Source organism: Oncorhynchus mykiss, chromosome 9 (genome assembly GCF_013265735.2).
Source record: "Oncorhynchus mykiss isolate Arlee chromosome 9, USDA_OmykA_1.1, whole genome shotgun sequence".
Classification (NCBI taxonomy): domain Eukaryota; kingdom Metazoa; phylum Chordata; class Actinopteri; order Salmoniformes; family Salmonidae; genus Oncorhynchus; species Oncorhynchus mykiss.
Window position 1 is genome coordinate 36,974,368 of NC_048573.1, and position 14,576 is coordinate 36,988,943.

Consider the following 14,576-nt stretch of genomic DNA (forward strand, 5'->3'; position numbering starts at 1 on the left):
CAAATTACGCTGCGCCTTGGTCTCCTTCAAACAACGCACGTTACAGAAGATCCCACCACAAAAAGACCAAGCAGCGTTTTCTGGAGGAGTGGACATGGGAGGAGATACTGGAAGGCAAGGGTCCCTGGGCGCAGGCTGGAGAGTATCACCATCCAAGGGAGGAGATAGAAGCAGCTAGAGCGGAACGGCGAGGATACGAGGAATTAGAGGAACGGCAACTATACAAGAGGTCAAGGCTGGCAAGGAAGACCGGGAAGCCCACACGGGGCACACGGGGAGGTTGGCGTAGCTAACTCCCCTTGCTCACGGCAAGGAGAGTGGTATTGGTCAGGCACCGTGTTATGTGGTAAAGCGCACGTTACACTTTTGATGAAAATACACGTTGTAATGTGATCACGTGGAGTGTTTCAAAAACACATGTTTTCAAATGATTGCACATGTGAAATTTAATGTGAAATCATGTGTTTTTTTCTGTTAGGGTCACTTGTACGGTTTATCACTACATACCTTATGTATAAAAATACATCTATGGTAAAGGGAGGTGACACAACTTCACAGCATAAAAGTTTAAAGGAATTGGATATAAGCTTAATTCAAAACAAACCAGACTTTGTAAGAACAATAATTAGCTGGGTTCAAGCACTTCACTCATAGGACACCAGTAAAGACAGTAATTTGGGAGAGGGGAGGAGATAGAACATTTGCTTCTCTCTCTCTCTCTCTCTCTCTCTCTCTCGCTCTCTCTCTCTCTCTCGCTCTCTCACTTTGTCCATAAATCTTCTGACACAAGATTCTGTCAGTCATACTTTTGTTGTTCCTCTGGTTGGGACATGCACAAGCACCTGAGCTCCGCAGCAGTAAATTGCAGAGCACAAGGCTCTCTTTATGCGATCTCTCTGAGATATGGGCACATAGCTCATTGTGCAGTCTCTTAACAGTGTGTGCGTGGTGTTGGAGGCCCTGCGATCGAAGCGGGAGATAGCTGACAATATCCACTCCCAACAAGAGAGATCCTCCACTGTTTGTCTCAAAGCAACCCTCACAGGGTCTATCTGGCTTCCCATGCTCTATCTGATTTCAGATGTAAACACTTTTGGCATGATAGCCTCCTGGTATTGTCAGTGGCATTAACAAAATCAGTAAGAGCCCTTGACAGAGGTCGTATCAGCTCTCTAGGGGACTTTCAAGGAGACATTCAAGTGGAGAATACTGGCCCGTTCTAACAGCCCCTGTGGTTGAGAAAGCTCCTGAAATATGTAATCAGGACACAGTAATGCATCTGAGAAATGAGACCTTTGAGTGCACTGTTTAACGACTGCCTTTGATGATTGTGAATGAGCTGTGGAATATAATGCAGTATCTTCAAAAGATCAGAGCGGCCCCATATGATACTTTTCCTTTTTTTCTCTGCGAGTGGTTTGAAACAGGGTAGGTTATGGAGGACCCTCATGCCTGCCCCTCTCTGACAACGTCACCTGAGTCAAGCTTACAGTAATCCGCTGACGTCCTGGGCATCCTGACACGGGATGTTTTGAACAAAAACACTAAACTCAGAGACTCTTGGGAAATATCCCTGATCTTCCTCCAGCAACGTGCCAGCCAGCCAGCAAGCCAAGCTGCCCTGAAAACAATAAAAACTGTAATCTCCTATCGTTGGATTTTTCCTCTTTGGTTGACAGTGCAACAGGTTCATAACTAACCTCAGAGTCGCGCAGGCTCACTTTTTTGTCAGTAGTTGCCGACGGATTACAAAAGCCCTCTCCAAATAGGCTTCACCTCACCGGTTCAACACATAACCCTGTGATCTGGGAAGAAGAAAGGAACAGTATCAAGCTTCAAATTGAGACTGAGCCAAATCTTCTCCACATTTTAATTACAGAGACTCATACTCTTACGACTACGTACATATTCATAAACATATCAAATGTCCCGTTTCTTTGATATTCAAGTGGTGATGACCTGCTTAAGGAATGACGAGCAAAGGTGCACAAATAAGTCATTGTGAAGTAAATATTCTGTGTGTTCTTTACCGATGGTGTCATTGCTTCCAAACCCTGTCACTTGGCTGAGGGGTTCAGAGGGAGTTGCAAGGTATTCTCTCCTCCAGCATCTTGCTACCTGCCCGGACTTGCTCCTAAATGTATCATTGCAGGGAACCATGAAACAATTTGAGCTGATGCTACCAGTTTAAATAACTAAACCGTGTGGTCAGAGCTATTATATCATTCATCTTCTGATCCTCTACTCATCCTGTGCCAAGCGATGGATAACACCCTCACGTTCACCCTAAATGATACTCTAAAGTATTTTGTTTGATACACAACACCTTCACGTAGGTATTGAATGTGTGCTAACAATTCTTGAAAACCTAGAACACTTCGGGCAAGTTTCAACTTCATATTTTAGCAGACACTCTCATCTAGTGTGATTTACAGTAGTGTGAATACATATATTTTCATATGAGTCACCTGTGGGAATTGAACCCACAACCCTGGATTTGCAAGCACCATGTGCTACAAACTGAGCTACATGGGATCCTCAAACAGCATAATAACAGGGGAATTTCAACTTGGTAGGTGTTTTCAGAGCCAAGCCTTATTTAGCTGTAACAACACAATCTGTTAGCAGAGAAAATGTGTTCTGCCCAATTAAAAAGAGATTGAAAATCACCCTAGAATTCAAATGATAAAAGAGTAGAAACATAACAGTAGATCTGTTAAGGGGAGAATCTTCCCTCCAGAGTAGTTCTACATTCCCGATTCCCTCCCTGTAAATAATCGGGCAAGTGTTTGCTGTAAACAGCTGAAAGTAGAGAAGAGCTCTGATGAGTGGTACCTCCGGTCATTCTCTCTAGAGACACTGGACTGGTTGTTAGGCTATTCAAAGAAATATCCGTATCCACCATGTAACAGTGTACTGAATAAGGTCCAGTGTGGGAACGGCCCCTTGTGACAGTTCTAGATGGTTCTACAGTTCAGATGGAGGCCAAAGGTTGTTGTGTGGGGCAGAGTACCACAGCTGGATGCACTGCTCTGAGGTCAGCCTAAGTAATGGTAATAAGATAATAAACGGGACAAAAGATGGAGGATAAAGAGAGAGATGGGGGAGAAGAGGATAATTGTATCATCCAGACACTAATCAGAGGTTAGTTTGTCTCTCCAGAATGATTCCATTGATGTATTCTAAGAACCATATGTTTCTTAGAGCTAGGTGAAGGCGTAGTTGTCTTATGGTTATTTTGCATACAACTTTCCCACAACTTTCTGGGAATGGTGCATACTTCCTAAAATGAATGTAATAAAAATGTTGGTAATGTTCTAGGAACGTTCTCCAACTGGTTTTACATTGGGAAGTTTCTCAAATAGTTCAGAGAATGTTAAGAAACAATTTTCTTCTGTGAGAGTTTCAGTACTTCAGCATAACGTTTCCTACAGGTTTCCTCAAGGTTTTATTTAATGTCATGTTCTCAAATTGTTCTGGGAACATTAAGAAAACTTTCCATAAAAAACACAAGAAAACTTCAGTCATGTTCAGAGAACGATCTAAGAATTGTGTTTAAAAACACTCCGTTCTCAGCATCAACAAAACTCTCTCTGTCCTCTGTCTTGTTAAGTGTGTTCATGTGTGTGTGGGCCACACCTGAACCCTTAATGAGTGCTTGTTTCCTTTGAAATAGGGTCTGTTTGAATGGAATAAAATGAACAGCTTTGTATGCGTTAAAAAAAACACAGCACACCAGCCCCATCCTGGCGGCACAGTGGACTAATTCAATGGATAGGAACAGAAGATTATAGGTTTGAATCTCACTGATGCTATGTCGCAATATAAAATAAATGTGTTTGCATGATTAATGCCTTATGAAATTAATTTCCATGTGTCCTATCTGTGGTTGTAGTTTACAAAAGTAACCCAAAATAAGGTGTTATTATATTCAAAAACCTCCAAATAATTTCCGTTGTCAGTGCGTTAATAAAACCTTCAAAGATAACTTTCAAGGAACCGGAATAAAATGTTCTCAGAACCTCCCTGCAACCTAAAAATAAATGTTCCCAGAACAGTCAAAATCTTGACTTCTAAAATATGTTTAGTTTAACCGGTCACGAAACATATGGCTTAGCTCCTAGAACCGATGGGAAACCAAAAACTTATGTTCCCACAACTTCAAAGGAACCAAATGTGCTAGCTGGGTCTGTATCATTAGGATGGACATGATCAATCATGAAAAAGAGATGTTGAGTCATAATTACAGTACTTGGTATTTAGGCATACATTATTTGAGTATGACAACCACAGGCTGGTAAACGGTGACACTGCATTAAGAGCTAGACAGTTCCAAACTCCCCATGAGGGGTTTCTGACAGGAAGTGTTAAGACTGGAGGCTGTTCTGCAATCAAGAGACCAGCCCCTCTGACATGCACTGAGGAGAGGAAGACATTAGTGGCACATGTCAGGGTGGTTAGAGCGAGGCTTAATAAATGAGACGGTGTGGAAGGATGTGTCTATTGAAAGGCCCGTCCCACAGGGGGGAAGGTATACTCTTATCACTATGAATTATTGGCACCACTGTCTTCTTCAGATGAAAAAGAGAGGTTGAGTATTGTCAGCCAGCACAGATACCAGTGCTATCACTTCCATCATAAATTATACTTCTTCAAAAGCACTGATCTCTGATTACAGGAAGAGTAGTCCAGCTGGTAGTCTGGTAGTCCAGCTACAGTAGCATCTCAATGGGAGGAGCGGGATGGTTTAACACCACAAGTAATGGCAGGTGTTAGAGGGACAACTCACTGAGTTGAATCAGGTATGTTTGTGTGGGGCTACAACAAAAATGTGTGCTGTTGGGGATACTCGAGGACTGGAATTGGGAACCACTGCTCTAATTCATAGAATTTCTACTTTAACGGTTTCCTCTCACAGCAAGCCTACCTTGATGATGACACAATATTTCCTGACTGAAAATCTTCCCTGAAATACAGTGCCTTGCGAAAGTATTCGGCCCCCTTGAACTTTGTGACCTTTTGCCACATTTCAGGCTTCAAACATAAAGATATAAAACTGTATTTTTTTGTGAAGAATCAACAACAAGTGGGACACAATCATGAAGTGGAACGACATTTATTGGATATTTCAAACTTTTTTAACAAATCAAAAAGGTCACAAAAAAAAAAAAATTGGGCGTGCAAAATTATTCAGCCCCCTTAAGTTAATACTTTGTAGCGCCACCTTTTGCTGCGATTACAGCTGTAAGTCGCTTGGGGTATGTCTCTATCAGTTTTGCACATCGAGAGACTGACATTTTTTCCCATTCCTACTTGCAAAACAGCTCGAGCTCAGTGAGGTTGGATGGAGAGCATTTGTGAACAGCAGTTTTCAGTTCTTTCCACAGATTCTCGATTGGATTCAGGTCTGGACTTTGACTTGGCCATTCTAACACCTGGATATGTTTATTTTTGAACCATTCCATTGTAGATTTTGCTTTATGCTTTGGATCATTGTCTTGTTGGAAGACAAATCTCCGTCCCAGTCTCAGGTCTTTTGCAGACTCCATCACGTTTTCTTCCAGAATGGTCCTGTATTTGGCTCCATCCATCTTTCCATCAATTTTAACCATCTTCCCTGTCCCTGCTGAAGAAAAGCAGGCCCAAACCATGATGCTGCCACCACCATGTTTGACAGTGGAGATGGTGTGTTCAGCTGTGTTGCCTTTACGCCAAACATAACGTTTTGCATTGTTGCCAAAAAGTTCAATTTTGGTTTCATCTGTGGCTTGTGGCAAACTTTAAACGACACTTTTTATGGATATCTTTAAGAAATGGCTTTCTTCTTGCCACTCTTCCATAAAGGCCAGATTTGTGCAATATACGACTGACTGATTGTTGTCCTATGGACAGAGTCTCCCACCTCAGCTGTAGATCTCTGCAGTTCATCCAGAGTGATCATGGGCCTCTTGGCTGCATCTCCTTGTATGAGCTGAAAGTTTAGAGGGACGGCCAGGTCTTGGTAGATTTGCAGTGGTCTGATACTCCTTCCATTTCAATATTATCGCTTGCACAGTGCTCCTTGGGATGTTTAAAGCTTGGGAAATCTTTTTGTATCCAAATCCGGCTTTAAACTTCTTCACAACAGTATCTCGGACCTGCCTGGTGTGTTCCTTGTTCTTCATGATGCTCTCTGCGCTTTTAACGGACCTCTGAGACTATCACAGTGCAGGTGCATTTATACGGAGACTTGATTACACACAGGTTGATTGTATTTATCATCATTAGTTATTTAGGTCAACATTGGATCATTCAGAGATCCTCACTGAACTTTTGGAGAGAGTTTGCTGCACTGAAAGTAAAGGGGCTGAATAATTTTGCACGCCCAATTTTTCAGTTTTTAATTTGTTAAAAAAAGTTTGAAATATCCAATAAATGTCGTTCCACTTCATGATTGTGTCCCACTTGTTGTTGATTCTTCACAAAAAAATACAGTTTTATATCTTTATGTTTGAAGCCTGAAATGTGGCAAAAGGTCGCAAAGTTCAAGGGGGCCGAATACTTTCGCAAGGCACTGTATGTGTCTGTTTAAGACTGAATAAGCACCACTATTTCTTTACTATTTTCCTTCCTTACCCACTATAATGTAGTACATCATAGCCCAGTAAGCAGTATGCAGGTTGATACAAGATTATGCACTGCAGCATGTGGCTTCTTTTGTATTTCAATCATCCATCTATGAAAAATACACAATTTGGCCCAGGGGTTGCTGATTTTCATATGATTGGTTCATAAAATTGACAGATTCTCACAGAATGTGAGTCCCTTACTAGAGCTTGCATATATCTGGCTTGCTTTGATTATGATATTTATGAAAATGGTGATGAGCATTGGCAAGAGAGCTACAATCCGCTACAAGATGAAGCATGACACAGAGTTCTTCCAGGTGAAGGCTGGAAACATCTACACTACTGATGCCTTTAACAGGTGGAAGCTTGCTGCAGGTGGAAGGCCTTCAAAGGCAAGAAAGGGAGACAAGTTTAGACATCAAGAAAACGCTAGGCCTACTGTAATACATGCAGTCTATGGGGGAGGCTGCATGCAAAGATAATGTAGTCATACACACATAGTGATTCACTAAAATTGAAGGTAAGATGAGAACTACAGTATAACCTTTACATGTTTGATATGGTATATGGGTCATGGGTCGTGGACGCAAAAACAGTATCTTTCAAAAAAGTATTACATTTACTTATTTAGCCATACATAATAGTACACTGCCCAGAATAGAGATGCCATGAATGTAAAATGCCTTGCCCCAGTGATCATAAATACTCCCTTTAAAAATGTTGTATGAGGAACACAATCTGAGTTGTTATCATCATTTGAGGGCATGAACTTTCTCATGATAGATACATCATGGGTTTCTAACCCAATAGTGTATTTCTAAAGGGCTCTACATGTTGTTTGTCTGGCAGGCAGATTCAGTCAAATTATTTATAAGCGTTGTACTCCAAGTTTCAGAAGGCTATGACAAAAGTCTATGGTAACTTCTCCACTCCTCTGTCCCGGGTAGTACTGTAGGGCAACCCTTCAAAGACCTGCTGAAGTAAAGGCATTAATAAACAGCCTAGAGTGGTTACACTCCATCAGCCTGTATGGAGACAGGGCCCACTTTTTCCTAGGGGATTCATTCATAAAAGTCTGAATGAGTGACTAGTCATCACAGGACAAATCCCTCCCATTCGATGGGTAATACAGACATGTTCAGAGATCTGGGCTCCTGGTTGTTATTTTGGAATAGAGAGAAAGGCTGGCCACTTGGAGCCTAATCCACACCCTTGAAGGTGTTTTTTTTTAAGTGCACTGAAAGGGAGAGTATAAGACAAATAAAGATAAAGAAGATGGATGAAAATACTAGTCAGTCTCAAATAAAGGAGTTCTGCTGAGAGAGGGGGCGCTGCTTGCGTGGCAGAGAGAATGGAAAGGGAGTGTCGCCCCCTTGGGTTATGGACAAGTATAACATCACCCTGTACTCAGCATTTCTGCCTATTGTTTGTCAAATATGTCAGTACATTAACCGTGTCAATACAGTATTACTTACCATGAGTAATTTAATTACTGTATCAAAGACAGAGGAATAACAATGCTAGGATGTGAGCTAGATCCTCAACACTCCAATAACTGGATGAGACTACACCACAGGTATTTCCCAGGTGATTGAGAAGGTGACAGAGACAAACAGACAACAAGCCGTCTGTGGTTGTTGGAGCTGAGCTCTGCTCTAACCCAAAAGACCGTGAGCAGCCATCTATAGACAGTAGAGATCTATCCTGGGGGGAATTCCATTCCACCAATGCCCCTCTCTGAACAGACTGCAGTTGTCAACATTTGGTCATATGATGATATATATATGTGTACAATGTCAGTGGAAAGATTCCACTATTATTATTATTAAAAAAAAAAGAATTTATTGGCATTTTTTACAATTTAACAATCAGCAAAATATTCCTTCCACCTACACAAAACAGTGTGCCTTCCCTCCACAGCACATGAACACCCTGGCAAAAAAAAAAAAACTGGCATCAATGATTGTTTAATTTTTTTATTTTACCAGGTTAAGAACATATTCTTATTTTCAATGACAGCCTAGAAACAGTGGGTTAACTGCCTGTTCGGGGGCAGAACGACAGATTTGTATCTTGTCAGCTTGGGGGTTTGAACTTGCAACCTTCCGGTTATTAGTCCAACGCTCTAACCACTAGGCTACCCTGCCGCCCCAGGGTGACAACAAAAAAAGAAAAAGATTCACCTTCACATTCAATGCTAGAAAATAATTTATTCAATGCAAAAACAAATAATAATAATAATATATTAATGAAGAAAATAACAATTAGGAGGCTAAGGTGACGTCTCTAGAAACTGCTGAAAGTCCCCCTAGACATCAGTAAATTCATAGGGTTATTTCAGATGGAATATAGGAAGTTAGTTCTTTTAGCCACATCTGCTTGCTTGGCAGAGTGTCACTCTTCCATATACTAGTTGTGCATTTATTGGCTGCAATGACTGCCAATGAAATGAATCTGGTTTTGCTACCAATATTAACTGGTAGAACAGAGCCATCTCCAAGAAGAATAAGGGAATGATCTGCTGGTATCGTCATATTAGTAACCTCTGATAAGATCTGAACAATGTCTTTCTAATAATTACCTAGTTCAGGGCAGGACAAAAACATATACATAAGTGTGCCCACCCCCGTTTTACACCTTGGGCAAAATTTAGAATGTTAAGAATTGATCTTATACAGTCTCTCTGGTATAAAGTAGACACTATGTAAAATACTTAATTGCATCAACTTGCCTTGTGTCAATCTAAAAAGAGCTTTCCCCATTTCTCATCCTCAAAAATGAGACCAAGGTCATCATGCCACTTCATGCAAGCCTTGAGAGCTTCATCGTTCCCCAACAGAGCTTGAAGACTAGAGTACATGTAAGAAATGAAACCTTTTGCCCCTTTCTCCCCCAGCCACAGATTATCAGTTTTAGGTTCACTCATGGGCTAAATCCTACCTCCCTGCTGAGTGGCAATATAGTGCATAACCTGTAGGTACTTGAAGAAATGCGTTTAAGGTAACTGGAAATGAGATGCCTGTCACGTTCTGACCTTAGTTCTTTTGTTATGTCTTTGTTTTAAGTATGGTCAGGGCATGAGTTGGGTGGGTTGTCTATGTTCTTTTTTCTATGATTTGGGATTTCTGTGTTTGGCCTGGTATGGTTCTCAATCAGAGGCAGCTGTCAATCGTTGTCATCTGATTGAGAACCATACTTAGGTAGCCTGGTTTCACTTTTGAGTTGTGGGTGCTTATTTTCCGTGTTAGTGCCACACGGGACTGTTTTGTTTGTTTCGTTCATTCTCAGTTGTTATTTTGTAGTTTAGTGCTCTTGTAAATAAAGTAACGTTATGGACACTTACCACCCTGCACATTGGTCCGATCTCTCCTACTCCTCGTTAGAGGAGGAAGACGAACGTTAAAATGTCAGTTGTTGAAAGGATAGTAGTCACTTTCTCTGAACAGATGACCAAAGGTTCTAAATCCTTTGTTCAACAAAGAAAATGTAATACCATCTCTCAGGGCTTTGGGTAAGATGTGGTTATTATAGAAAGGTGTTTGTTCATATATACAGTTGAAGTCGGAAGATTACATACACCTTAGCCAAATACATATAAACTCAGTATTTCACAATTTCTGACATTTAATCCGAGTAAACATTCCCCGTTTTAGGTCAGTTAGAATCACCACTTTATATTAAGAATGTGAAATGTCAGAATAATAGAAAATATAATTATTTATTTCAGCTTTTATTTTTCATCACATTCCCAGTGGGTCAGAAGTTTACATACACTCAATTAGTATTTGGTAGCATTGCCTTTAAATTGTTTAACTTTGGTCAAACATTTCGGGTAGCCATTACTCCTGGCAGAGCTGGTGTAACTGAGTCAGGCTTGTAGGCCTCATTGCACACACACACTTTTTCAGTTCTGCCCACAAATTTTCTATGGGACTGAGGTCAGGGCTTCGTGATGGCCACTCCAATACCTTGACTTTGTTGTACCTCAACCATTTTGCCACAACTTTGGAAGTATGCTTGGGATCATTGTCCTTTTGGAAGACCCATATGCGACCAAGCTTTAACCAAGTGACCAAGCTTGAGATTTTGCTTCAATATATCCACACAATTTTCCATCCTCATGATGCCATCTATTTGTGAAGTGCACCAGTCCCTCCTGCAGCACAGCACCCCCACAACATGAACATGATGCTGCCACCCTGTGCTTCACAGTTGGGATGGTATTCTTCAGCTTGCAAGCGTCCCCCTTTTTCCTCCAAACATAACGTTGGTCATTATATGGCAAAACAGTTCTATTTTTGTTTCATCAGATCAGAGGACATTTCTCCAAAGAGTGCAACTTTTGTCCTCATGTGCAGTTGCAAACAGCAGTCAGTTTTTTTATGGCAGTTTTGGAGCAGTGGCTTATTCCTTGCTTAGCGGCCTTTCAGGTTATGTTGATACAGGACTAGTTTGTGGATATAGATACTTTGTACCGGTTTCCTCCAGCATCTTCACAAGGTCCCTTGCTGTTGTTCTGGGATTGATTTGCACTTTTCGCACCGAAGTACGTTCATCTCTATGAGACAGAACGCGTCTCCTTCCTGAGCGGTGTGATTGCTGCGTGGTCCCATGGTGTTCATACTTGCGTACTATTGTTTGTACAGATGAACATGGTACCTTCAGGCGTTTGTAAATTGCTCCCAAGGATGAACCAGACTTGTGGAGGTCTACAATTCAGTTTCTGAGGTCTTGACTGATTACTTTTGATTATTTTCCCATGATGACAAGCAAAGAGGCACTGAGTTTGAAGGTAGGCCTTGAAATACATCCACAGTTACACCTTCAATTGACTTAAATGATGTCAATTAGCCTATCAGAAGCTTCTAAAGCCATTACATAATTTTCAGGAATTTTCCAAACTTTTTAAAGGTACAGTCAACTTAGTGTATGTAGACTTCTGACTCACTGGAATTGTGATACAATTAGTTATAAGTGAAACAATCTGTCTGTTAACAAATGTTGGAAAAATGTACTGTGTCATACATATAGTGATGTCCTAACCGAATTGCAAAACTATAGTTTGTTAACAAGAAATGTGTGTAGTCGTTGAAAAGTGAGTTTTCATGACTCCAACCTAAGTGTATGTAAACTTCTGACTTCAACTGTAGATCTATAGCCTTCTGTTTGTTTACATACTTCAATCCAAATATTTAAAGTGTTTTTAATGAAAGGGTTGTTTATGAGACCTAGCAAAGCTTTAGGTGGGCTAATATAAGGTATAGATGCCGATGTAGCAGGGTTCAGACACCCTTCCTCTATCTGTCTCCAAGAGGGTGAACTTGTTGTATTTTTCCATACCCACACAGTCTATTAACTGAGAAGACCAGTAATAAGTCAGGAAGAGTAAGTCCTCCTTCTGAATATGGTTTGCATAAAGTTGTAAGATTCACTCTGGGGGGCTTCTCTTTTCACAGAAATTAAGAAAACTTCATATTAAGTTGTTTGAAAAAAAATTTGGGGAATAGGAAAGGACAATGTTTGAAAAAGGTACACGAATTTTGATAATATATTAATCTTTATACAATTGACCTTCCCAATAAAAGAAATTGGTAAATACCACCACTGTCACACCCTGATCTGTTTCACCTGTCTTTGTGATTGTCTCCACCCCCCTCCAGGTGTCGCCCATCCTCCCCATTATCCCCTGTGTATTTATACCTGTGTTCTCTGTTTGTCTGTTGCCAGTTCGTCTGGTTTGTTCAAGCCTACCAGTGGTTTGTCTCAGCGCCTGTTTTTCCCTAGTCTCTCTTTTTCTCATCCTCCTGGTTTTTGACCTTTGCCTGTCCTGACCCTGTACCCGCCCGCCTGACCAATGCATGTACCTGATCCTGAGCCTGCCTGCCATCCTGTACCTTGGCCTCTGCTCGGAGTGTGGTGTCAGGAAAATAACCTCACACTCAACGTTAACAAAACTAAGGAGATGATTGTGGACTTCAGGAAACAGCAGAGGGAACACCCCCCTATCCACATCGATGGAACAGTAGTGGAGAGGGTAGTAAGTTTTAAGTTGCTCAGCGTACACATCACAGACAAACTGAATTGATCCACCCACACAGACAGCATTGTGAAGAAGGCGCAGCAGCGCCTCTTCAACCTCAGGAGGCTGAAGAAATTCGGCTTGTCACCAAAAGCACTCACAAACTTCTACAGATGCACAATCGAGAGCATCCTGTCGGGCTGTATCACCACCTGGTACGGCAACTGCTCCGCCCACAACCGTAAGGCTCTCCAGAGGGTAGTGAGGTCTGCACAACGCATCACCGGGGGCAAACTACCTGCCCTCCAGGACACCTACACCACCCGATATACTGTACTCTATATCATCTACTGCATCTTGCCATCTTTATGTAATACATGTATCACTAGCCACTTTAAACTATGCCACTTTGTTTACATACTCATCTCATATGTATATACTGTACTCGATACCATCTACTGTATCTTGCCTATGCCGCTCTGTACCATCACTCATTCATATATCTTTATGTACATATTCTTTATCCCCTTACACTTGTGTCTATAAGGTAGTAGTTTTGGAATTGTTAGCTAGATTACCTGTTGGTTATTACTGCATTGTCAGAACTAGAAGCACAAGCATTTCGCTACACTCGCATTAACATCTGCTAACCATGTGTATGTGACAAATACAATTTGATTTGGATTACCAACCCCTGCCTGCCTTGACCTGTCGTTTGCCTGCCCTGTGGTTACAATAAACATAGTTACTTCACACAGTCTGCACTTGGGTCTAACCTTGATTTCTAGTATAGTTCAGTTGATATGTCTTAATAATTTCAGAAGGAATTTGCAATCCAAGATATGTCATTTTCTGAGTCCTCCATGAAAACGGCTGCTCTAAGATTGGGATCTGCATAGCTGCCCTGTTAAAAGGCATAATTATACTCTTTGATATGTTTATTTTTTATACTGAAAAGTTCCCATATTCTTTCAGGGTGTCAACTAATGCTCGGAGTGAAATGTCTGGTTCAGTGAGGTAAAGCAAAATGTAATCAACATATAGTGACACCAGATGTTCATGCCCAACTATACGAACACCATGGATGCATGAGATCTAAAAGCTAACTCTGGATTTTCCCACAGCAGTGTTGAAAATGGATTCTCTAATTTCCCTGGACGTAATCTCTTTCTCCAAGTACTCTCTATCCTCATCAGTTACATTGAGTTTGTTCAAAACTCGTGCATTGTGACAGTGGCATCCCTTTCAGACTTGTACAATGTTTCATAAAACTCCCGAAGACTAGATTAATTTCCCCAGGACTGTGAACAACTGTGTTATTGGGCATCTTAATAGAGCTAATAACTCTACTAGCTTCCTCTTGCCTTATCCGCCAAGCAAGCAACTTTCCTGCGTTATCTCCATGTTCATAGTAGTTTTGTTTTGTTCTCCTAAGAGCGTTTTTCGCTTTGTGGGTCGTCAGGGTGTTATTTTCCAATCGCTTTGAGTCTAATTTTTGTTGAGTTGAGTCGTTTCCAGATCTCTAATTTCTTTCTCCAAAAAAATCTACTTGAGCCTTATACATCTTACGAGCACCTGAACTAAAGTATATTATTTGCCCCCTCAGATATGCAAGGAGAGGTGCCCATAAAATTATAGGGGAGGCAGAGTTGTTATTGGTGCTACAAGATATGTCAATATGAGTGTTCAGAAATGTTACAAATGTGAGATTAGTACTTACACCAAGTAGTTAAGCTTCCCTTGCCTGCAGGAATAAGAAACAAGTAAATTCTAGAGTAACTGATGTGGACAGGGGAGAAAAATTAGTATTATTTTACCTTTTGGTTGTGAAATCCAACATTTTTCATTTCTGCTTTTAACATTTTAGCTGCCTGTGTGAGGTTAATACTATAAGAGGAAGATCTATCACTGGAAGGGTCCAGTACCAAGTTAAAATCATTATTATGCCA